The sequence below is a fragment of the Hyaena hyaena genome, unplaced genomic scaffold, assembly GCF_003009895.1.
Source record: "Hyaena hyaena isolate Hyena2069 unplaced genomic scaffold, ASM300989v1 scaffold_423, whole genome shotgun sequence".
In the NCBI taxonomy this organism is placed as follows: domain Eukaryota; kingdom Metazoa; phylum Chordata; class Mammalia; order Carnivora; family Hyaenidae; genus Hyaena; species Hyaena hyaena.
In genome coordinates, this window is record NW_024081058.1 from 506,972 (window position 1) to 531,506 (window position 24,535).

The window sequence follows — 24,535 nt, forward strand, 5'->3', positions numbered from 1 at the left end:
TTTATTTATTTATGAGAGCAAAAGCATCATATGAACAGGGCAGAGGGAGAGGGAGAGGGGGAATAATAAGCAGACTCCACGCCAGCATGGAGCCCAATGTGGGGCTTGATCACATGACAGTGAGATCATGATCTTGAGCCAAAATCAGGAGTCGGAGGCTCAACTGACTTAGCCTCCCAGACACTCCTCTGAATTAAATTTTCTTAATGTATACAAGGAAGAATACTACTTATCTTTAAGGTCACACTTAGCAACATGATCCAAAGATTTTTTTTTTCATGCTGTTGTTACATGTAAGCCATATAAGAATTTCTGGCTATTCAATCCTAACTAATTTGTCCTTAATATTGTGCCTAAAGTTTAGACAGCTGAGAGATAAAGAACAGAACATTATGCAGTGTCCTCTTCTAACCCAAATCCCTTGGATTTTCATTACTCCTGAAGGACTGTACACACTGGAACTGTGTAAAGATGAAACAGTAAATGAAACATTTTTATTTATTTTGGGAACATACTTCCATTCTTTTATATTTTATATATCACTTCTTTTGAATTCTAAGCAAGGCCTATATTCCAAAAGTTTTCTTGCCCTGAATAATAAATTCATTTCCAGTTCCCTGTTATACTCTTTCATGGATGCTTTTTGATGAAACTAATTTTGATTAGGAAGTTGAAACTAGATGTATTCTTTTCTATTCTCAGAAATTTTATTATCCTCTTCTCCAAATATATGGAAATAACTTTCCAGTATATTTCTCATCCTTTCAAGTTTTGCTCTAGATTCCGTATTATTTACATTTTATAATATTTGTTTTTTTTTTTTATTTTCTCCCAGAGTTGTTTACCCAAGGTTATTCGTTTGCCCTTTAAATAATAATAATGCTAATTATGATAGTACCTCCTGGGGCGCCTGGGTGGCTTAGTCGGTTAAGCGTCCGACTTTCGCTTAGGTCATGATCTCGCGGTTCGTGGGTTCGAGCCCCGCGTCGGGCTCTGTGCTGACTGCCGGCTCAGAGCCTGGAGCCTGTTTCAGTCTGTGATTCCCTCTCTCTGACCCTCCCCTGCTCTCTCTCTCTCTCTCTCTCTCTCTCTCTCTCTCTCTCCTAGAAATAAATAAAACATTAAAAAAAAATTTAAAAAAAAAATGATAGTACCTCCTATTTAAGTGGATAGAATCCCTCCAGAATAACTTTATGTTTTTAGCATACATAAACTTGTGGAATATCACAAGAAATTTTTTATCAAGTGCAAATTTCTATTTTACAAAGGGATAACATGACACTCAGAAAAATTAAGAAATTTGTCTGAGAATACAGAGCCAGTAAATAGTAGTGGGTTAAATCCAACAAATATAATTTCAGTGACTGGAATATGAATTATGATGACATGAGTACATTATTTTTGTTAGAGTAATTGCTCTTATGATTTTTATAGTGAGAATACTCTTAGATGATGTAATCAATTACATTTATGAAGTTTCAGTAATGTGTATTCAACAAAACTACAATTAAAGTGACTTATTAGCCTTAGGGAAGTGATTTTCTTAAGAAAACAACCAGCTTAACCGATGAGGGCAGACCAAAGGGCAATTACAAATTAAGAAGGCTTGACTGGAACATTTTCTACCTTCATCCCAGTGCTCTTCCCCTGACTTCATAAAACACAATCTCCCAAGTGTCATAATTGTTTGGTTACTTTTTTCTTCACTATTCACCACTCTCTGTACATAACTGGACTCCTGAAAATTTTCCTCTACTAGACTATTTTCACTACTCCCATTTTTAAAACTTGTTCTCTTCTTCTTCTGGGATTCCTATGATATGGATATTGTCCTTTGCTTAATAATATATAAACCTAATTTTTGAGGGGTGAATAGTATCTGACATGGCATGTAGGCCAAGAGATGTGGTATTTATTGAGATGAATAATTATTTTATAGTCAACTATTATCTACTTAACCAAGGCATTTTTAAGCATGCTTGCTCCCAAACAGTTGGATTTGACTTTTGTACTCATTAAACTTTTAAATAATAATTCATTATAATAAATCACTCCAAACTTCAAAAAGAAAAAAACAAACTTGATCTCAGTTCAGAACCACATTTAAAGATAAAATGATACTAATGACTATTAGTGTGTTACTGTTAAGCACCTGTTTGCTGAATTATATTAATTGCAACAAAATATTCCATCCTTAAAGAATTAACAATTTAAGGCAATTTTAAGGGTGCAGTCAATATATTTTTAACAACTGATTTATTTATGAGAGAATTTCAAGGATTGGCAGTGGCAACCCCAGATGGATTTTTGACCAAGCCCTACCTCCACTGCCATCTCTATTAATTCACACAATACATCAACTGCCTTTTTTGTTGTTCCTGTTCATGATGTCTCTCACATTTCAGTAACACCTGCAAGTAGAGACCCTGACAGGTAGAAACAGTGACAGCCTTTAAATTTCTTTTTTCCTGGATTACTTTTCAAGGGCGGTGAATAGGGAATAGCACTGATAGACAGAGACAGTGTTTCCTTCCAGAGCTGAAGGCAGAATTGTCTGCTGTTGAGTTTAATAAAGATAAGGTCTCTCTTTGTGGAACAGACTGGGCAAGTTTGCTTGCAATTAATTATAAAAGATTAAAGTTTCATAATCTTGAACTTGTCCATCTGGGACACAAACCCCCTGTGTGTGTATTGCATCGTGTGCTGGGAAGGTGGGTTGGGAGATGTGAAGAGGAACTGATATGATTATTATTATTCTTGCTCTATCTGAATAACAAAGTCCTTTTTCTCTGATACATAAAAGTATGGTAGGCTAACTTGCGACTCTGCAATTAGGGTAAATCTCAGATCCTTCATCATTCTTGACATAATTCTGCTTGGTGTTCAATCCCATGGTTACCACAAAGCCTAGAGGATGGCCCACCTGCAACTCCCATCTGTGTGTTTCCTCTACTTCAATTTTCTGTATATGTAACACTCTAACTATCATGAAAACTTAGTTACTTCTTATGATTGCTACATTATAAAGAAATTTAATTAGCAATGGTGGAAGAAAAATGAAGTTAATAATTCATACAATTAAAGAAAACCTTGCTAAATTTAAACTGAGAGGCTGATATTACACAACTGATATATTCCTTTTTATATTTTGAATGCAGGACTTTTTCAAATAAATTATCTTAATCTAAAGTAATGATTTTCAAATTATGTTCTATATTTGTCCAAGTACCTTGGTAATACTTACAGATACAGTATTACAAGTATACATTTGAGTATACTAAGTATCACAAGTACTTACAGATACAGTATTACAAGTATACATTTGAGTACACATTTAAAGTGAAAATCTAAGCAGACTACAGGGAACAAATTGTTCTCCACTTATATACCATTTACCATTATTTCCACTAAAATGGCAAATACACTGGAGGTAGAAATAGTTTGCTCCTATTTACATTACAAAAGCCTTCAAAGTTTCTTCCAATTGGATTCGTACAGGAAAATACTGAAGGAAAACATAAAGATCCGTGTCCACAGCATCTTTGACTGTGCAATGTGTCATAAAAGAGGAGAATGTAACAAAATTCCATTCCACGCTTGAAACTGGCGTTAATGGCAGAAGAAAGCTAATCCAGTGAGTGAGTTGCTGATTTTTTTTCCTCTTTCAATAAAAAGCATTTGTAATCACTAACGAATATTGGTGCCACGGATCTACTCTTAGCAGTGGTGGACACATGACAGTCAACTGGTAAAACAAAGGTTTATCTCCGATACAATGGTTACTTCGAGAGACTGTTACCTATTAGAAAATCCAGCCTGACTCTGTGGCCTGTAGCCTGAAACAGATGGTCAGATATTGCTACAGCCTCAATGTGAACACATGTTAAACTATGTTTCTAATTCCCTTTTGTTATTTTCATTTATGTGCTTTCTACCCTCTTGCATTCCTGTATTTTACTAGTGCTCTGAAGCTGACTCTTCTTGCTCACCAGGTTCAATTATACTATAATTGTAGTGAACCAGTGTGATGTTCTGTGGAATATATTGCTAAAGGTCAAAGACAAGAAATTAATGGCAAAGTTGGGCCTAAAATCCACACATTTCTGTCTTTACAAGTCCATATGATTAACAGATTATAGAGTCTGTTAACACAATCCTAATATTTAAAAAGACTATAATTTGAAATTTGTAAAACTATGGTCAATCGTTTATTTGCTCACTCTATCATGAATTTATTGAAAAGGAACTGAAGTGGACCTGAGGACCTGAGGATGAAGAAATACAGAATACAGAAAAATGTGACTGCTTTGTGATCTTAAGTCTAAGACAAATAAAAATGTCATATGTGAGAGTTAAACAGGGCATTTCTATCAGATCCTTTAAATCCATGTTAAAACTCTGACTTTCACCTGAAAACAATAGAGAGTAAAAAGAAGAATGTAAGCAGATGTTTATTTTTAAAATACTTTCACTACTATGTCAAAAATGGATATTCTTCATGCAGCTGGTAGAGCAATTCATTTGAAAATTGACAGCATTTTAAACTGAGGTATAAACAGTAGTTATAAAACAGATTCAAGACATATTTAAAAGTAGAATAAAATAAATTTAACTTTTAAAAATCAGATGGTAGATTTATGACAGAGTGGGAGATGCTAAGAATGACTGAATCTGAAGCATTATCATGGGAAACTGGTTTGGAAAAGTGTCATCTCATCAACTAAGGTTTAAGAGACAGAACAGATTTGCAGGGGTGGGGAGGATAATAAGTTTAATTTTGTGTATATTGGTTATTATAGTTCTTGAGGAGTGTCATATGTGGATATAACATGAGAATTTTGAAACATGGATGTGAATTTCAGTAAACATCATAGGTGTGTAATCTTTTAGTTTTTCAGTAAATTGATAAAAAATGATGGGGATGAATAAGTCAGTCCACAGCCTGTATACAAGGCATTGATTACTGTATAACAAATTACCTCAAAGTTTAGTGGCTCAAAACATTTATTATTTCACAATTTCTGTGGATTCGGAATGAGAAATGGCTTATTTGATGCATATGGTTCTGGATGTCTCACAAGCATAAATTTTTCTCAAGTCTCCACTGGGAAGGACTGACTTCCTAACTCACTCATGTGGGTGTTGGCAGGATCCAGCTACTCACTCGCTGTTGAACCAAATCCTCTCAGTCTCTTGACACATTTTCCTCTATATGCTCCATCTCACGACATGGCAGCTTGCTTCGTCAAAGTGGTCAAATGAGATGGCAAGAGAGAACACCAGCAAGAGAGAAAGAGTGCAAGCAAGATGGGGGGTCACTGTTACTTCTAAGTGTGACTTAGAAGTGAGTGAGTGAGTGACTACTCATACTAGAAGAAACAACCCATTAATTTCTATATTCTATTCATTAGAACCAAATCACTAGGTCCGGCTCACATATAACAGGAGAAGCTTATGCAACAGCATGAATACTAAGAGTTGTTGTCATTGGGAGTGATGTCCCATGCTGTCTGCCACAGCCCCAAGGAGTGGAAAGGAGAAAATAGGAAGAGACTTACAGCAGGCTTGAGAAACTTTTAATGTTACAATTTTAAAATGAACTGGAACAAAGCTAAAGTAACATCTGAAGGATATCTCAGCATTATTTAAATATATTTAACTTCATATTTCTTAATTTAACTTATCCCAAATATATGGAAATTCCATATTCCTTTATTTGGACCTCATTTTACTGATTCACTCAGTCTTAGGATTTATTCCTCGTTCATGATTCTATGGCCTGAAAGCAGTGCCATTCTGCTATAATATCATGTAATCATAACAAAAATTGCCTAGCACAACACTGATTAGCAAATATTAACAAATCTATTCTTAAGTACATTTATAACAATTCAGTTTAATAGGTAACTTATTTCGCAGTATTAATGTGATATTCTGAAATGACCTCTTAATTTCCTCTTCAGTTACCCCATTGTTATAGGAACACAACAGATTTTTGTATGTTGATTTTGGCATCTTGTAACTTTAGTGAATTCATTTATTAGTACTAATAGTTGTTCTTTTGAGTGTTTTGGGTTTTCTACGTATAAAATCATGTCCTATGCAAACAGATAAATTCATTTCTTCCTTTTCAATTTTGATGCATTTATTTCCTTTTCTTGTCTACTGATCTAGCTAGTGCATTCATTACTATGTTGGTAAAAGTGGTAGGAGTGTGCATCCGCGAATAGCTCTGGATCTCAAAAGAAAAGATTTCAGTTTTTCATGGATGAATATGCTGTTAGCTAGGGGTTTGTCATATGTGAAGGTAAATTATCATTTATTATATGGAGGTAAATTCCTTCTCCATGTAATTTGTTAACAGTTTTTTTTTAATCACGTAAGGATGCTGAATTTCCTCAAATGTGTTTTTCAGCATCTACTGAAATGATCATATGATTTTTATTATTTCTGTTAATGTGGTATATCATATTAACTTATTTGCACATACTGAATTATCCTTGCCTCCCAGGAATAAATCTACTTGGTCCTGGTATATGATCTTTCTACTGTACTGTTGAATATGGTTTGTAAATATTTTATTAAGGATTTTTACATCTCTGTTCATCAGGGGCATTGGCCTATAGTTTCTTGTAGTGTTTTTTTCAAGCTTTGGTTTCAAGATAATGCTGGCATCATAAAATCAGTTTGAGAATAGACCTTCCTCTTCAGATTTTTGGCATAGTTTGTGCAGTATTGTTATTATTTCTTTAAAGTTCAGTAGAAATCACCAGTGAAGCCTTTTGGTGTTGGGATTTCCTTTGTTGCAGGTATTTAATTACAAATCCAATCTCCTTACTCTGCTTACTCAATGGGTTCAGCATCCCATTTAAAAAAGCACCAAGTGAGCTCTGTATTCTGGTCCCCCCATCACGCCGCATGCGTTCTTGGCCACCACCCTGGCAGCTGCAGCCCCCAGCGCTCCATGAGTGCCTTCTCCAGGGACCTGCTGGCCAGGGAGGAGTCTGTCAGCCTGGGTTCCTGGGGTCCAAGATGCTGCTGACCAAAACTGCAGTGTTGCTCTAAGGCATGACTAACCAGGACTACACCCCATGAACAAGCGGCTGCAGCGCCTCTGCCAGAGTCCTGGTTATTCTTGGCTTCCCATGCAACCAGTGCTGGCATCCGTTTCTCAGACCTCAGGACAGGTTCAAGCCCAAATTCATGCTTTTTGAGAAATGCGAGGTGAATGGTGCACAAGCGCACCCCCTCTTCACTTTCCTACAGGAGGCACTGCCTGCCTCCAGTGGTGATGCCACTACACTCATGACAACCTCAAGTTCATCACCTGGTCTCCAGGTAAAGCAACTGATATCACCTGGAGGAAGTTCCAGGTGGGCCCAGATGGTCTGCCTGTGTACAGTACAGCCATCCTCTTCCAACTAACCAAAACAAGCCTGACGCTGAAGCCCTGCTGTCCCATGGGCCTAGCTGTGCCTAGGGAGTCCTTCCATCCATGCTGCTTGCAGTCACAGCACTCTTCCCTCTGGGGATTTCATCCATGAATGTGTTTACTTGATATACACATAGAGGAACACCTGATGTCCAGGAAAATTCCTTGAGATGGGCTTTTCTTGTTCATCCCAGCTCCCCACTCCTCAAACCAAAGTTCTTCGCTAATAATGTGCTTGGTGTCGGAGGAGGAGGAGGAGGAGGAGGAGGAGGAGGAGGAGGAGGAGGAGGAGAAGAAAAATGATTATTATTATTATTATTGTTATTGTTATTATTATACAATACTTAGGTAACCTTAACCAAGGAGTAACCAAGGAGGTGGAAAAAACTCTAAATTTTAAACTAAAAAGCACCAATAAACGAACAAACAAAAACAAACAAAATTTTAAAAGACACAATAATTGGAAAGACATCCTGTATTCATGGATTGGCAGACTTAATGTTATTATATCCAAATTACCCAAGGCAATCTATAGAGTCAATGTTGTGCTTATCAAAATCCCAATGGCATTTTTCAAGGGCATTCCTAAAATTGATATGGAACCACAAAAGACCCCAAGTAGCCAAAGAAATCTTAAGAAAAAGCTGGAGGCATCACATTCCCTGATTTCAAAATATATTAAAAAACTACAGTAATTTTAAAAAGTGTGGTACTGGCAGAGATTAACATATACATCAATGGAACAGAAGAGTCCAGCAATAACCAAAACATATACAGTCACCTGATCTTTGACAAGGCTGCCAAAGATGCACGGTGGATAAAAAGATAGTTTCTTCAACCAGTATTTTTAGGAAAACTGGACATTCACACACACAAAAATGAAATCAGACCCTTATTTACACCATAATCAAAAATATAAACTCAATATGAAGACTAAAATGTAAGATCTAAAACTGTTAAAAACTCTAGAAGGAAACTTAAGGGACAATCTTCTTAACATTGGTCTTGGCAATGACTTCTTAGATATGATACCAAAGTGTTAGGTAGAAGCTGGATGTGAACAGTGGAAGGAATACCCCAGAAGAATTTCAAGTTCTTGAAGAGGAATGAGACAGAAAGTGGAGAGAACAAATAAATAAATAAATAAAATCTATACACTATTAGCCCAGGAGCTCCACATCCTGACCTTGTAGCTTCCAAGACCTCGGGCCTGACAGAACAACAGCCACAAGTACAGAACAAATGCTCTCTTCTTCTTCCTCTGCTCTAGGGTAACCCCTAGACTCGTTATGATGCATTTGTTTCACATGCACAGCCCCCCAGTACTCCCCCTTGGGAAATGGTGCCATAGCATACAAACCTGGCAGGGTCAAAACTCCCCCTCCCAACCTGTGGAAGGAATTTCCCAAATGACTGGAAGTAGCCTCAATTAGAGACCATCTCAGGGTACATCACAGCTCCTACCAGCTCAGAGAGAACCAATAATATCCAATCCCAAAACAACCTTGGGGCTGGTCCCACCCTGGAGAACCTGCCCACTCTTACACATTGAGATTGTACTTTTGCTTTAATAAAGTGTTTTGTGCTTACTACTTTCCTTCTGGCTCTCTTTAGTCTGAGCACAGATCCCCATGTTAATCTTCTCATGGGGAATCCATGGACCAAGACCTCCATTCACAACACAGACAGACACTTCCCAGGTCCTGACAAAAGCATGGGCAATGAAAGCAAAAAGAGACAAGTAAAACTACATCAAACTAAAACTCTTTGTACCACAAAGGAAACAACAGAATAAAAAGGCATCCTACGGAATGGAAGACAATATTTCAAACCATACATCTGACAGTTATTAATTTCCAAAATATATAAGGAACTAGACAATTCAATATCAAAAATAAACAAATGAACAAAATATAAAGCAAATAAGAAAATGGGCAAAGACCTGAACAAATATTCACTAAAGGCAAATAAGTGGCCAAATGGCTGATAGAAGTGTGAAAAGATGCTCAACATCAGTCATCAAGGAAATGTAAATCCAAACCACAATGAAATATCACCTCACAGTTGTCAGGGGTGCTATTATCCAAAAGGCAAAAGACAACAAATGTTGGCAAGAATGTGGAGAAACTGGAACTCTTACTCAGTATTGTAAGGAATGTAAATTGGTGTCACTGCCATGAAAAACAGTATGGAGGTTCCTCAAAAAGTTAAAAATAGAACTACCACATGATTCAGCAATCCTACTTCTGAATATATATCTAAATGAAATAAAATCAGGATTTTGATGAAATATCTGCACTGCCATGTTAACTGCAGCATTATTCACAATAAAAATTAGCATCCACTGATAAACATTGGATTAAGAAAATGTGGTGTAAACAATGGAATAACATTCAGCCTTGAAAAAAAGAAGGAAATCCTGCCATTTTTGGCAATACCGATGAATCTAGAGGATATTATGCTAAGTGAAGTAAGCCAGTCACAGAAGGAGGGGGGAATTCTGCATGATTCCACTTAAATGAGTTATTAAGGTAGTCAAACTCATTGAGCAGAGAGTAGAATAGTGGCTGCCCTGGTGTTGGGGGCAGAGGGAAATGGAATTGCTGCTCAATGGAAATAAAGTTTCAGTTATATAAATGGATAAGTTCTGAAAACCTATGTAAAACATAGTGCCGATATATAGCTAACAATATTGCATTGTGTGCTTAAAAATTTAATTAAGAGGGTAGATCTCACAGTAAAGTGTTTGTAGTACACACATACACACACACAAAGGGCATAAGGGAACACTGAGAGGTAATGGATATATTTACTACCTTTATTATAATGCTTGTCTCAAGGATGTATGCATGTGTCCAAGCTCATTAAGCTAGATGCATTAAATATGTATAGGTTTTGGTATATCAACTACACCACAACAAAACTTTTTTATTTAAAGTAATGATCTCTTAGCAAATTTTTGATGGTATACAGAAAAATTTATCAACTAAAATACTACTCTAAAGTCATGTAGCTCTAAAGATTTCAAGAACAATTTAAAGACAATCATTACATATTTGGTACCTAAATGATTTTAAAATTTATCACATAACCATTTTTTAAAATCTGATTATATATTATGTACATAATAAACATAAAAATAACTCTATACTTTAGGAGATGAATCTTTTTCAAGGGCTATGTTTGCATGCATACTTCCTAAAGAGAAATACACTTTAAAGGGCATAAAACATAAAATGATTGGGTCCATATAGATTGTAAATGAAAAACTGGTAATAATGACATTGCTGTTTTAAAGATTTAATAGAATGTTTTATCCAATATTTATATTTCATATTAGATGAGGCTTATCAAATAAGATATAATAAACAAGTACCATGTGGTAAAAGGGACTTTCATGAGAAACACAAACTATGTATGATGAAAAAGAATAAAAAATTATGCTAAAAAAGAACCAATAAACCAATTCAATAGCATAAATAAAACTTTAAAAATATAAAGACACTGTATGAAATCTCTTTTATGTAATTCATTAAAAATGCATTCAATAACTAAATTGGTGATTAGTCAAATCCGTAGAAAATATAAAAAGGATAGAAAAATAGGCTAATGAAGCACATTCTCAACAAAGCAGCTCTCGGGAGACAGTAATTTGACATTATGTACTATTTCATTTTAATTATCTTAAAATAATCAAAATAATTTCAAGTATAAGGGAAGTTATATATGAATCAACTCAGAAAAGCCACTCAGTACAGTTACTGCCCAAAATGATTATTCTATAGAATAATTCATCTATGATTTGGTATTCAAATTATTTTACTATTATTTGAACTATATTTTAAGGGCAATATGCATTAGGAAGATCATTTTGATTGTGTACTATCTAGTCACTCTTGGATGCTTGAAAACATTAAGAAAACATTAAATTGGGTCTTAATAAACACTGGATCTAAAATTAATTTTTCAAAAACAAAGTCAATTATGTCAAAAATATTTGTGACAGACTAATAAAATGGTTTTACCTATGAATAAGAAAAAAAATACTAAAACTGTTTGAAACTCTTCAGTGACCTGCCCAGGTACTTCAAGTCTTGTGCCTTAGTTGTGCCTTGCCAACATCAACATCTCTTTGCCTAGAACATTCTCCAAAGCCTTAAGTCCTCTGCCCACATACACTGCACACAGGTAGTAGTGTTAAAAAAAAAAAAAAAAAAAAAATCACACCTTCAAGAGCATCCCAATGTATGTCTGACAGTTTTTATGTACATATACTAACTCCCTTAAAAATTTTTTTGAGGCATGTGTTTTTACACCATTTTCCATAATTTCCCCCTTGAAATTAAGTTCCAGATACTCAAGCTAGTGAAAGGATGGAGAGAGTGTCCTCTCCTTATTAACTTCTCCACTCCCACACTGATATTTCCTGGACCCTCGCCCCCCAATAACTACTTCCACTCAGTTTCTTTGCTCTGGAACTGATTCTGGGAGAAGACACATCTACATACAAATAATGTAAGTATAATTATCCTCAATCATACAACTTTTAATAATAAAGAATCTATATTAAGCAGCTCTGCATTGTACATAAATATATTTTGACAAAAGGCAAAGTTTGATGAGTGGGACTAGGACATGTCATAACTATATACAATAACACGGATATAAAAAATAGAAGCCATCAGATAAAAACATCTTCAGTTCTATGAACAAGGTGGCATTCTTCACTCATCTCTAGAGCCTCTGGGTTCACTTTATTCCACACATCTCTTTGATTTATTTCTATGGCATCAGTTATCACTTACAGGCTTTCAGATGTCTATCTCCAGTCCCTAGATCTTGCTCAATATTCATATTCATATAGCAAATTCTTAAAAATCAGACAAGTCCAATTTGATATTCTGTAAGCACCTCAAATTCAAAATGTCCAATACTCCAATCATTACTCACGATTCACACCATGGGCCCCGTTTCTTCTCCTGTGCATAACATCAAGTTTTCCAAACAAGAAACTTAAACTGTATTATTGGTATGAGTCTCTTCCTTACCTCCATCTCCAACTAATTCAAAGCTATGTAATTCTAGGGGTGCCTGGGTGGCTCAGTCAGTTAAGCGTCTGCCTCTGGCTCAGGTTACGATCTCACAGCTTGTGGGTTTGAGCCCTGCATCAGACTCTGTGCTGACAGTGCAAAATCTGGAACCTGATTCAGATGTGTCTCCCCCTCTCTCTGCTCCTCCCTCACTCAAACTCTGTCTCTCTCTCAAAAATAGTCATTAAAAAAAATAAACCTATGTAATTCTATTTTCTAAACATTGTTCCATGCATAATTCCCACCTTACCACATCTCGGTGAGTTTAAGCTATCATTACCAGTCTGGATTTTTGTCTCAAGACTTTTGTCTGCATAAAATTCACTTTCCCATTACTCCACCTCAGGCTAATTTATTTTCATATTTCAAATTCTAAATATTACATATATATATATATATTCATCTGTTTCAACAAAACTGTGAGTGCCAACTCAGTGTCAAAATTTATCGTAGATACTAAGAATAAATACATCAGTGAATAATAAAGAAGGAGTTTATGCTCTACTGGTTCTCAAACAAAAGCTTAGGCAGAAGTGACATCAGGTGTTATGGAGGAAAGTAAATTAGGGTAAGGTGAATAAAACATCACGAGGAGATAGAGTGGCCAGGGAAGCCAGGCTGATAAGATATATTTCTGAGCAGAGACCTGCATGAACTAAGGCAGTGAACTATACAATTATTTAGGGGGAGCAGTTTCCAAGATGATAGAACAGCCAGGGTAAGGGTGCCCTCAGGTAAAAGTAGGTTGTAGTAGTCTAGGAAAAACAGAGATCAGTTTATAATGTCTCACTATCCTGACATTTTTGGTCTGATTTATATGACTCTCCTCTGAGCTTTTACAGCACACTGGCCCTCTATCATATAAACTGATACACTTTATGTAATCATCTGCGGGGTGACTGCTTTTGCAACTCTTTTTTTTTTCTTTTTAAAAAAACTTTTAATTTAAATTCCAGTTAGTTAACATACAGTGTAATATTAGTGCTTTTTCCAACTCTTAAGCAGCCATTTAAAGATAGAGTCCTTGCCTTTTTCTCTGTGCCTGGTGCACACTGTCTATAACAAAAAGGTTAACTATATATATTTTATCAAGAAGGAAAGTATAAACAAGCATTCATATATAAACATAGAAACACATATATTTGTGTCTGTACGTGTATATATATTATTTTTTTCCTCCCTCCTCATTTTTATTCTGGCTTACATTTGTGTTTCCAATCATGAATTAAACAACAACCAAAAAAAAAAAAAAAAAAAAAAATAAAAAAAAGGTTACTGAATGGGATGAACTGGCCGCAAAGAACAGTGGCTCCCACGGTCGATCCCTTCCGCCCTCCCCTTCTGAATGTTACACCAGCCCCACCTGNATATAAACATAGAAACACATATATTTGTGTCTGTACGTGTATATATATTATTTTTTTCCTCCCTCCTCATTTTTATTCTGGCTTACATTTGTGTTAAAAAAAAAAAAAAAAAACAACAACCAAAAAAAAAAAAAAAAAAAAGCTTAAAAAGCGGTTACTGAATGGGATGAACTGGCCGCAAAGAACAGTGGCTCCCACGGTCGATCCCTTCCGCCCTCCCCTTCTGAATGTTACACCAGCCCCACCTGCTGCCTGGTTCAGATCAGCCCACCTGGACTCCTGAGTCTTCTGATTCTCAGAATCTGGCACAAGCACAGGAAAACAGGACCAGAGTGGCTCCAAGACTGACCACGGTGGGCAGCAGGCAAGGGGCCCACCTCGACCACCCTGCTGTGGCTGCAAGCGTGGTTCACGCGCTCCACTATGCACACGCTCCTGCGTGGGGCTCACCTATCAGTGGCCTCTACAGAAGGCGTAGCTTGCGTAGCTTGCGTAACTTGTGTAGTTTGCGTAGCTTGCGTAGTTTGCGTAGCTTGCATGAGAGCTTCAGCTGACTGAAAGCAGCCTCAGCTGTGCGGTCCCCACCTTCTGGCTTGTCCGCCAGCTTATGCGGGTCGTCCGTGAAGATATTTCTTAAAAATATACATCATATATATTACAATATACTCTAAATGCATAGAACATTAAATATATATATTATTATATATAATTAATTCTATCTATATTAGATGTATGGACACATACATCTAACGCCTCTGTTTCTCTCTTTGGAGAACCCTGCATGACACATATTTTGATTTGTTCTGGAGAATACAATCCTAAGGATGAGTTTTCTGAATTGTGTCCAAAGTTTTTGGAATTGGTTCTCCACTCTGATTAGATTTAAAGATGTTCATCACCCTAGTGTCAGTGGTAAAGTAGGCAATGAAAGTCCATGATATGATGTAGCAGTAGAGATAGGCAAAATATCATCACTGCATATTCTTTTTTTAAAATACCATTTTAATGAAGCACTTTCAGCATCTTGGTTTTTTGGCTTTGGATAAATATATGCACATTTAAATCCTGATTGTCTTCATTGAACTATCTTTTAAAAGTGTTCAGAGCCAAGGCAGCTGGGTGGCTCAGTCGGTTGTGTCCAACTTTGGCTTAGGTCATGATCTCCTGGTTCCTGGGTTTGAGCCCTGGGCTAGATTCTATGCAGACAGCTCAGAGCTTGGAGCTTTCCAGATTCTGCTGTCTCCCTCTCTGTCTGCCCCTCCTCCTCACCTCAAAATTAAATAAACATTAAGATTTTTAAAACAAATTAAAACATAAAGTGTTAAAGGCCTATTTCTTTTCTGTAGTTAACATGAGTATTTTCACTTGATTTTTTGTATTGAAGTACAACACACATCCAGAAAAAAGATGAAAAGCATATATGTATACAGCTCTTTAAATAAGAAAGAATAGACACACCTATGTAAATATTACCTAGGCTAAGGCTATGACAATATCTCAAACACCTCCTTTCATACCCTTCGTCATTATTAATATTTCTCTTCTCCCAAAGTAATCACTATCATGACTTCTAATGCCTGTTTGAATCAAATACAAAAGGAATTATACAATTATACTTTTTTTACAAAAGTCTTCTTGGGTTAACAATATGCTTGTAGGGGATATCCCTGTTGTTGTGTATAGGTATAATAGATTTTCCTTGCATTCCAAGATTTCTTTACATAAATATATCCCGATATATTTATCCATTCTACAAATGGACATGGGAGTTATCTTGGGAGAGTATTCTGAATAAAATTTCGAGAACATTCATGTGTATGTCTTTTAGAATGCAGTGATTTTTTTGTTGTTGGATGTATTCTCAGATGGAATTTCTTGCTCATAAAATAAGTACATGTATGTTTAGTATGATATGTAAAAGACTTTTCATGAAGATTATACTAATTTAGATTCTTGGGAGCAGTATATGAAAATTCCATTTGCTTCCCATTGTTGACAACACTTGTCACTGTCAGGTTTTTTGTTTTGTTTTGTTTTAGCTTTTAAATGTTTTGCTCAATTTTAGCCATTCTGGTGGGTGTTCAGAACTCTCACATTGTGTTTTTAATTTTCAATGGCCTTGCGACTAATGAGTTTGAAAACCTTTGCACAGATTTGTTAGTCTTTTACTTATTTCTTTGTCCTTCTTTTTCTTATGGTTTTGTATTCCTCCATACATTCTGGAATCTAATTGACTGAAAAACATATTCTCCCATTTTGTGGTTTCTCTTTCGAGTATTATAACATCTTTAAATGAACAGAAGTTCTTAAATTTAATATAATCTGATTTATAGATCTTTCCTCTGAGTGCCTTTTGTGTCATATTTAAGAAATCTTTGCATCCCTCAAAGTCATAGAGATACTCAGCCATACTATCATCTAGAAGCTTTATAGTTTTTGCTTTTCACATCCAAGTTGATAGTATTACTGAAATTTCTTATGCATATGATTTAAGGTAGTGATCAACCTTCCACTTCAATTGTTCTTATTTCTTCTTTTTTGTTTCAAATGTTGATATTTAATTGACTCAGCACCATGCATTTAAAAGAGGGCGTGTGTATGCACAAAAATAAACTCAAAATGGATAAAGGACCTGAACGTGAGACAGGAAACTATCAACATCGTAGAAGAGAAAGCAGGAAACAACCTCCTTGACCTCCACCGCAGCAACTTCTTACTTGACACATCCCCAAAAGCAAGGGAATCAGGAGCAAAAATAAATGTTTGGGACCTCATCAAGATTAAAAGCTTCTGCACAGCAAAGGAAACAACCCATAAAACTAATAGGCAACCAACGGAATGGGAAAAGATAGTTGCAAATGACATATCAGATAAAGGGTTAATATCCAGAATCTATAAGGAACTCACCAAACTCCACACCCGAAAAACAAACGACCCAGTGAAGAAATGGGCAGAAGCTATGAACAGACACTTCTCCAAAGAGGACATCCAGATGGCCAACAGACACATGAAACGATGCTCAGCATCCCTCCTCATCAGGGAAATACAAATCAAAACCACACTGAGATACCACCTCACGCCAGTCAGAGTGGCTAAAATGAGCAAAACAGAGAACTCTAGATGCTGACGAGGATGTGGAGAAACGGGCACCCTCCTACACTGTTGGTGGGAATGCAAACTGGTGCAGCCTCTCTGGAAAACAGTGTGGAGGTTCCTCAGGAAACTAACAATAGAACTCCCCTATGACCCAGCAATAGTACTGCTAGGAATTTACCCCTGGGATACAGAAATGCTGAGGCATAGGAGCACATGTACCCCAATGTTCATAGCAGCACTCTCCACAATAGCTAAAACATGGAAAGAGCCTAAGTGTCCATCAACAGACGAATGGATCAAGAAGATGTGGTTTATCTATACCATGGAATACTACATGGCAATGAGAAAGAAATCTGGCCATGTGTAGCAACATGGATGGACCTTGAGGGTGTTATGCTGAGCGAAATAAGTCAGGCAGAGAAGGACAAATATCATATGTTTGCACGTATAGGAGGATTAGGAGGAACTTGACGGAGGACCAAGGGGGAGAAGAAGGGCGGAAATGGTGGGGGAAAGGGAAAGAGGCAAACCATGAGAGACTCTTGAATGCTGACAAAAACTGAGGACTGATGGATGTGGGGGGGAGGGGGGATGGGCATGGAGGAGGACACTTGTGGGGATGAGCACTGGGTGTTATGTGGAAACTAATTTGTCAATAAACTATTTGTAAAAAATAAATAAATAAAAAATAATAAAAGGGTGTGTGTGTGTGTGTGTGTGTGTGTATTGTTTCTTATCATCACTGAATACTCTTAAGTGTATTTGAAACCTTACAACAATTTTATCAAATTTACTAGTATAATGAGATTGGATGATAACTGGGCTGGAATAAGTTGGAAAAGAAAAGAATGAACTGAGAGCTTTAAATTCCCAGTTCGTGCTCAGCAAATATGACCTGAAAATTTTTATATCTAAAGGAAACCTTATCCCCTGGAGCCCCAGAGCTGAGGTTTCAGAAAACCAAATCCAAAGTTTCATCATACAAGTGACTGAATTACAGTCTAATTTGAATCCCCAACCATGCAGGGTATCATCTGTTAAATAGAAGGCATTGATTAGGAAGGAATGAGATTTTGAAGCTGGAATACGGACATTGGCAGATCCTGATGAACCTGGGGACACTGAACAGTAGAAGCAGCTCTTCTACCCCAGTCTGAGTTTGTTAACCCTCTATTGCCGGAAAAACTTGTAATGGCCTCCCCTAAGGTAGAGATGCAGCATTTAGACACAGATTTTTCTTTTTTTCTGCCCAAAGTAAGAACTTGAAGAAAATGAGTCACATATGATACCACTAAAGATAATTCCTTAAGAGTAAGTTAGATTATGGGGCACATGGGTGGCTCAGTTGGTTAAGTGTCCAACTTTGGCTCAGGTCAGAAGCTTACAGTTTGTGGGTTCAAGCCCTGTGTCAGGCTCTGTGCTGACAGCTCACAGCCTGGAGCCTGCTTCAAATTCTGAGTATCCCTCTCTCTTTCTACCCCTCCCCCCTTGCATTCTGTCTCTCAAAAATGAATAAAGGTTAAATAATTTTTTTTAAAAAAGGAATAAAGTAGATCTTTGCATAGAAATGACTTGTTGCTAAACACTTTCCTAATTTGTTTAAAAAAAAAATAAGCCTTATCTGGAAGAATCCATAGAATCAATAAATTTATATTGTATGAGTTTGTATGCAAACTTAAATCTGAACAGTACTGCATGCTTACTAATGTTGCACTAGAAGACCTGAACTAAAATAGGGTTTGATAAAAAAGTTCACTTAAAAGCTGATTTGACTACTACTTGTCTACAGATAAACTTGAAAAAGAAAACTTCTCAGTTATTCTATGCATGATATTTTCTGGTAGTGGGAGATGTCAATAGAATTATGACTATAATAATTTAGAACTCTGGTAAGATCATGCTCCTTAAAAGATGGTCTTCCAATAGTAATGGGAAAAACATTGTTAAAGAGTATACATCTGAGCCTTCAGTTGAGTTCGGGTATAACAATAATTCCTCCTATGTAAAATAATCAGATAAATTGAGATTCCTTATGCAAACCAACCAGCTTAATCAGCAACAATGGAGAGGATGACTATAACTGCAGCAAAACCCTGATTGCCCATAAGAATTAATTCCAAGGAGGAACACAATAACGATTGCTTCGAAAACAAAAGCACATAACATTCTTTTTCATAAAGTAGATTATTTCTTAATAACCTCTAGTGTCTCTGACTATAGATGTCTCCCCTTTCAGGAGAGTCAGACTTAATAGGTGGAAGAGAAAAAAAATATTTCTAGTTTCTCTGTATTTAAAATGGCTCAGTTAAAAATAAAATGAAATAATATGGCTCAGTTAAATATTGCAAGTCAACACATGTCTTTTGATATTCTTGATTTTGTCTATTTTGAGGTACTAACTAAGAGTAAAATTGAAGCAATGGGCATGTATTTTAAAACAAACATCATTATTCAGTAATCAGTTGATAAAGAAAAACTAATTTGTTTCATCTTTCAATATGATTTAATTTAGCAAGCAATCATTGGTTTTTCTATGATGCACAAAGCTTGGTCCTTGGTGTTACAGAATGTGTACAGAAATGATTAACTTATAGCCCCTAACTTGAGTGAGCTCACAGTCTATTTAATAAAACATATTCATAAACTTCCATACAAAATATCAAGTAGTAATTTTATATGAATGGAATAAGGCTCTCAAACTTTAGCAGGCATCAGAATTATCTGGAGGAGTTGTCAAAACATAGATTTATTTGGCTGCATCCTCAGAAATTCAGATTTAGTAGGTGTAGTATAAGGCCTGGGTAATTTCAATTTCTAACATTGTCCCAAATTATACTGATGCTGCTGATCTTGGAATGATACTTCTAAAATCACTGCTGTAATACTACAGCAGACTGAATTATTATTATTATTTTTTTACTTTTAGTTGTTCAACAAAGGAAGAATTATCAGGAGACATGAACTAGCTGTTTGATAGTTCATTTAAATTTGATAGGAAGATGAAAACATAAATAATTATATGGAAAGGAAATGAATTAAAGACATAAATAAGATAGAATATTGGATCATGTGTAGAAGGGTGGTTAGACTATGAATGGATGTATTGGACTACTAAAAGGAGACTGAACATTTATATATGACTAGATAAATAAAATCTGTGTGTAATAAAACAGGTTACCTCACCAGAATAGCTAAGATTAAATAATATCAACTTATGATGATGATTGGTTGTAAATGGAACTTTTATTTATTTCTGTTGTGTAAATATTACATTATTTTTGGAAAATGCTTTGTCAGTTTTTTATATTAACCATATACTTAGACTATGATTCATCTATTTTATTCCTAGATATAATGCCAAGTTTAATCAAAACATATGCTGACAAAAAGACAAATACATTAATGTTCAAAGAAGCTTGATCTAGATTAGTCTAAAGCTGTAAATAACACAAAATTTTTCAATGAGTGAATAAGTAAAGAAAATGACCTGTATATACAAATATGGGTGAGTATCAAAAACATACTGAGTAAAAAAGTCAAATGCAAAAGAGTACTTATTAGAGAATTCCTTTTTTGTTTTCAGTTCTAGCAATAAAGCTAATCTATGATGGTTGAAATCATACCTTTGTTTTACAGAATTTGGCATGAGAATAAGTGAATAGGAATATGCATAAGGAAAATTTCTGGATTATGGAAATATTATATTACTTGATTGAATGGTCACAGAAGTAATCTCACTAAGATATAAAAGATAGGGTTTATTGAATGACTAGGTGTTGTTGGTAATGGTGGAAAAGGAAAAAAAAAATATGGTGACATGTTTTAAGCCTATATAAATGAATGTATGATGACGTTAGTAAGTGAAATAGAAAAACAACAACAAAAAGTAGCATTTATAGGTATATTCATTTTCTACGGCTGTGTAATAAATTACCATATTTGTAGTAATTTAAAACACACATTTATTATTTCACAGTTTCTGTAATTCAGGAGTCCAGTCAAGGCTTAACTGGTTATTTCCTTCTGGGCTCACAAGGCTGCCATCAGAACATCAGACAGACTGCCTTCTTATTTGGACATTTTGCTACTGAAAAATCCCTCTCTGGGCTTTCTCTGGTTGTTGGAAGAATTTATTTTCTTGTTGCTATAAGACACATGGCAGCTTGCTACTGCAAAACAAGTAATGGGAAGAGACAGGGAGAGAGAAGCAAGTAATAGAGCAAGAGCAGGACATAGAGATGCTAGCCAAATAGGTACCATAATCATAGCAATATTTTGAAACCATGTAAATATAATCATAAGCATCTTATCATCATTGCAATATTTCATTATTTAGAGCAATTCACATGTCTTCCTGCTCTGAAGGGGGAAGAATTATACAAGAGTGTGAATACCAGAAGACAAAGATCATGGAAGTCACCTTAAAGTCCCTCCTCCACTGTAGAGTAAATAAAAGTTATTTTACATTTGTTGAATTTGTGGTTCTTTCCTGTGTTTATGTCAAGAACATAGCAGAAACACTTTTCTTTGGCAAGATGGTGGATACAACTTGACTATTCCCATCACATATATTTTTGGACTGATATCTAATCTTTCTGTTGAATTTCTTCCCATAAGAGATGTATAATAAAATATATATGTATATATATTACAATACAATATATTGTAATATATATACATATATATATATTACAATACAATATATTGTAATATATATACATATGTATATATATATATATTACAAGGGATTTTGAATCTTTTTAGTGATACTAACATGATACACTTTGCTGTCAATGTGTACAAAAACCTTTATTCTGACAATATTCCACATGTGTTGAGAGAAAAAAAGAGCCACAGTTGTTGCATGATTGAAATAGCTTCAGGCAGAAATGGAACCAATTGTGAAGACATTTGAAGATCCAGAAACTACAAGGCAGATGCAATCAACCAGAGATGGGCAGATGCTGTTTATCTACCTTGTGGGCAGGCACTGTTTTAGGCAGAAATATTTAGATATACTGTAGAGTTATGTAAAATTCCAATATGAATATGGGAATTACTCTGGAACACCAGAATATCTTTACTTCTTTAGAGTGTTGGTTCCAGCAACAGCAAAAATGTTTTGAGTTCAATCAGGGGAAAACTGCCTTCTGAAATCTTAAGGCAGAATTGGGACACAGCTATGGAAGACTTTACATGGTTAAAAGAGACCATAGATAATGATTCTGAGTTCTCCACTTCAGTCTCTTCAGCAGCAAAAATGGTTCAACCACTTCCTCTGTTTTCTTCAACTAAACTGAGGGGCATAATAACATTATCGATCTCGTCCTTTAAAAGTCATCGTATCTTAATGCAATTCAGATGATGTGTCCACATATTCCACACTATTGGGCTACAGCCATCATAAGAAACAAAGATGTTTGAAAATTCCAGCAGCTGTTAAAAGACCTCATAAATTATTGAAGAGAGTCTTATACATATAGACACCCAGTTACAGAATTTGTTAAATGCTTATATGTTAACTTTGACTTTGATGGAGCTCAGAAAAAACTGAGGGAATGTGACTCAGTACTTGTGAATGACTTCCAGGTGACTTGTCTTGAGGATTTCATTGAAAATCATTGACTTCATATTTGAGACTTTTTGTTAAATCCACCTGTGTATCAGCACTCACATGTTGGCAAACAAACTGAACATGAAAGGTGGATTGTCAGTATGATTAGAAATGCAGGACTGGCTGCCAAGACTGATTGTAAAATAGGTCAGGTCATGTGGTTATGGGTAACAATGCAGCCTCACCCTATCAGCAAGTGACTAAAAAGACCGAAAGCCTTTCATTTAAAAGCCAGAGATGTTGACCATGAGAAGAAACTTTATCAGAAAAGGAGGTCAGAGGCTTCTAACTGGGCAACTGAGGACTCTGACTAAAGTACTATATAAAGACAAGATGAAAACAAAATAACTATAAAATAAGGACAAAATAATAAAATCATTATATAAAGCATAACATACATTTTACAAACAACATATTGAGCATAAATTTGGGGAAATTTGAATAAAATTGGCCGTGTTTCATTAAAAACACAAGGTAGTATAAAATGTACTATGATTTGTGGTTATTTAATACTACGAATATTACATTATACTTAAACAGCATGTTGATAACTGTTTAGACTTTCTATTGAGTTTCTGGAATATAAAAGAAAACACCCTAATGACAATTTCTCTATTTTGGAATAACGTAAGTTGATTTTTTTTTTTTTTGTATGATGCAGCAAGAAGAGGAATAAATTTGCCCACTTAGATCATTTGGACTATGAAGTTTTAAAAGTAATGTTCAGGAAACATGATGAGAGATATTTTTAAACTGCAAAGTTGTGCATTAGCATAAGAGAAGAGTAAGGAAGCAAGGATGAATGTCATTTCTGTACCAATGGAGTCACTGACCACATGTTCTCTTTCCTAGTCCAGGGATAAGATAAATCATTGTCACAATGCTGATAATCAGTTCTGTCAGTCAATTCTCTAGCAATCTGTCTCAAATCCCTAGCAAAGGAACATAGTTAAAAGGTGATCACTTGGGCCAAGATTAACCAGGCTGAAATATAAGAATTAGGCAGGAACTCAGCAAACTCCCTGGAAGATTTAATCATAAGGGAAAATAAACTTTGTCATGGGCCATTCAATTTGTGAACTTTGGTGGGGATCTTTGGGAATATTGATAATAATTACCAAAAACAGAAGACAAGGAAAAACTAGCAAGTATTGACGGTATTCCAGATGTATGAATAAAGCAACTCTAGGCAGATTCTTTATAGATAATGAGTATGAGCAAAAATGATACAATAAAGAAAATAATCATAGAGAAGATACTAGAAAATATTTAAAAACCATTTTAAAATGAACTCAGCTAAAGCAGATAAAAATCTGCTAAAGATTTTCTAGAGCAATAGTTACAACAGGAAATCTAACAGAAATGACCCACAATAGTCGGAAAGTTAAATTTCAAGTGTAATTTAACTCACTTTTAGTTGAAAATCTCATTGACTTAGGAATTACAATATTATAGGCAAAGTATCTCTGAATTTATGGGAGGATTTTTATTTGTTTTTTTAATGTTTTATTTATTTCTGAGAGACAATGTGAGCAGGGGAGGGTCAGAGAGAGAGGGAGACACAGAATCTGAAACAGGCTCCAGGCTCTGAGCTGGCTGTCAGCACAGAGCCCAACGTGGCGCTTGAACCCACGAACCATAAGATCCTGACCTGAGCCGAAGTCAGATGCTTAACCAACTGCATCCCTATGGGAGGATTTCTAAGTAGTAGAACCAGATTAACATGGAAATATCTTCAGTTACTTAAGGAGTCGAGGAATATGAAGCAGTAACAGCAGAGGGAACAGAGCCAATGTTGTTATACTAGTCCATCAATTCAGGTTGGAGAGGACATGTTGGAAACAGAGTTGTGTTAGAGAATACGTATCTCCCAGGTGAAGAGTTCCATCAGTGCTTGAAATGTAAACAGAATTTCAATTGCCTATGTAAAGATACA

General features: G+C 35.6%; 1 pseudogene; it reads left to right on the top strand.

Annotated features, from left to right (window-relative positions):
• Nucleotides 1-7,203: 7,203 nt before the first annotated feature.
• Nucleotides 7,204-22,913, top strand: LOC120245564 (annotated as a pseudogene).
• The last annotated feature ends 1,622 nt before the right edge of the window (nt 22,914-24,535 follow it).